Source organism: Brachyhypopomus gauderio, unplaced genomic scaffold (genome assembly GCF_052324685.1).
Source record: "Brachyhypopomus gauderio isolate BG-103 unplaced genomic scaffold, BGAUD_0.2 sc113, whole genome shotgun sequence".
Classification (NCBI taxonomy): domain Eukaryota; kingdom Metazoa; phylum Chordata; class Actinopteri; order Gymnotiformes; family Hypopomidae; genus Brachyhypopomus; species Brachyhypopomus gauderio.
This window is the reverse complement of record NW_027506934.1, coordinates 178,740-181,223: the sequence shown is the minus strand read 5'-3', so window position 1 is coordinate 181,223 and position 2,484 is coordinate 178,740. Positions and strand designations below refer to the sequence as shown.

General features: G+C 46.3%; 1 long non-coding RNA gene across 1 annotated transcript; it reads right to left on the bottom strand.

Moving 5' to 3' along the window:
- Positions 1–1,251: 1,251 nt before the first annotated feature.
- On the bottom strand, positions 1,252–2,071 carry LOC143497855 (uncharacterized). The gene is made up of 4 exons (XR_013125904.1): positions 1,955–2,071; positions 1,644–1,841; positions 1,474–1,562; positions 1,252–1,372 (listed from the first exon to the last, which is right to left on the bottom strand). It is a non-coding gene; the product is annotated as an uncharacterized LOC143497855 (long non-coding RNA).
- Positions 2,072–2,484: the final 413 nt, after the last annotated feature.

Below are 2,484 nucleotides of genomic sequence, written 5' to 3'. Positions count from 1 at the left end.
AGTGAAAAAAAAAGATCCGAAACTCAAAAAATAAGATCTGAATCTGAAAAAAAAAAGTCTGAAATCTGAAATACATTAAACCTCAAATATCAAAATATACAGCAACCTGAAACTTGAAAAAAAATAATTGATTCAAAATAAATACAGAATTGAATCAAAATTGTATTTAAACTGAAAAAACATTTGCTTCACTTATTTTTATTTTGAATCGATTGTGGTATTTTTCGATGTTCAGGCTCAACACTATAACTTTCAGTTTCAGATCTCATTTTCAAATGAACAAAACATTTGTCCCTAATTTAACACCATATGAACGCACATTAAATAGGTGAGTTACACAGACCCACGTGACCTCGAGACAAGGCACAGGTGTAACAAACGAACACGCTCACAAACAACCCACACCCACGGAAGTACAAACATGGACATAACGACACACAGACAACGTAGCGGCACGCCCACAGGGAAGGGTCCGGAGCTGTTCCGTGACAGAACCCCCCGCCAGGGGCTCGCTACACCCGGAGCGTCCCGCGCAGCTGGAAAGCCCCGAACCAACACTGACGGGCAGGTCCGGAGCCGCCGGGATCACGAGCCTCCGAGAGCCTTCACCCCCGACGGCGGGAACCGCCGCGAACAGCTCTAGCACACCCTGCCTGGGAAGACAGGGGAAAATACATTAAACAAAGGCACAAGTACAAACACGCACACTGGAACACTGAACATGAAGGGCACAAAAGGGAACAGGGGGTTCGGGAGAAACACGGGGGCTGACACACAAACAGGGACAGGCAGCCATGACAATGGTTGAACCGCCTGCCAAAGCGCTAGTGGTGGCGCTATCCCTCCAGGGAATGCAGGAGGAGCGGGCGCAGCGGACAGAACCGGCGGCGGAGTCCCTCCAGTCCTCGGCGCCGCGCCACCAGCACGCGTTGCACCCCTCGGTGCGCTCTTGGTCCTTGCGCCCGGGGTTTTTTCCCGAGGAGCGGCGACCCTCTCCTTGGGCTTCGCCGGAACCGGGACTTGGTGCCGCACGCCGGCGGGCTTCCGCAGCGTCTCCCTAGGCGCACCGAAGCCCCACCTTGGCCCACTGACCACGTCGTGTCCCTTTGGCGGTACCGGGATCACCGTCAGCCCTCGACATCTCCATCGGCTCCTCCTCCTCCTCCGAGACACTCCGGTCCAGGGACATGGGCTCCTCCGAACTCAATGTTTTCCAAAATTTAAAAAAATTAAATTTAAACAAAATCTCTCACTCTCTCACTCTCTCACTCACTCGCACACTATTTGCCGCACTTTCTGGAGCTGGAGGTGCCGTGTTTGTCTTTATTTGTCTTTATTCTTCAGTATATACATGTCGAACTCTTCTCTCTCACTATTTAAAGAAATCACTGTTAAAAATAACTGAATGACTGAAAAAACTGTTTCAGCATAAGTCAGGAATGACTTTACAACTAGCATTAAGCATTACCATACCTTTGAGTATACACTGGTCCAAAGATGAACTTGTTTTCTGCCTCATCCAAAGAAATGTTGTGTAAAACTGACAAGGCAAGAGTAATGGCCTATCATAGAAAAAGAAGATAGATAGCATAAGAAACAAATACTTGCTGACTTTCACTAATACCATATTCTTAAAAATTCACCTCAGGCATGAGTACATCCAGGATAAATTTGATCCTATCCAGCGAAGACAAGACAGTGCATCTAGTTAGTAGGTCATTCAGGTAGCTATAGAGCGAGTCAATCTGCTCTTCGTCTTCAATATAGGTCATGACTCGTTGTCCTCTAGGACTCCTGAAACTGTCTATCCACTTGGATGCCACTTGTCCACTTATGACATTCTACAATATAAAAAAAAAACACCAAAAAGGGATGAATATTTTTAAAAAGTACTGAAAGACCAATACCTTATCTAAACTTCACATGCTGAACAATATGTTGGGCTAAAACATACCATCAAATGTTCATCTGCACCATGGATGTTTGTGATGAAGTCCAGTAGCAATGCATTTTCAGAATTTCGTGCAGCCCTGCTTGCATCGGCAGCCTCACAGATTTGCTTCTCTCTGGGGAAAATGTTCACTTTCCTTGAGTGAAAAGAACAACTGACAATGCATCTTTCACACTGGTGTCAAACCTGTCCACAGAGGGCTGGTATGGCTGTAGGTTTTCTTTTCAGCAAAATAGGAGCTCAAGTGAACAGTGGTTTAAAGTCAGTCAAAATGATTTTCTCAATTTTTTTTCACATTTTCTCTCTCATAGTTGAAGTCTACCTATGATGTCAATTACAGGCCTCTCTCATCTTTTTAAGTGGGAGAACTTTTGGTGACTGACTAAATACTTATTTTCCCCACTGTATATCTTGGGCCGAGGTCAGCCCAAGGGTCCATCACGTGCACCAGCCCATGGGTCCATCACGTGCACCAGACCAAGGGTCCATCACGTGCACCAGCCCATGGGTCCATCACGTGCACCAGACCAGGG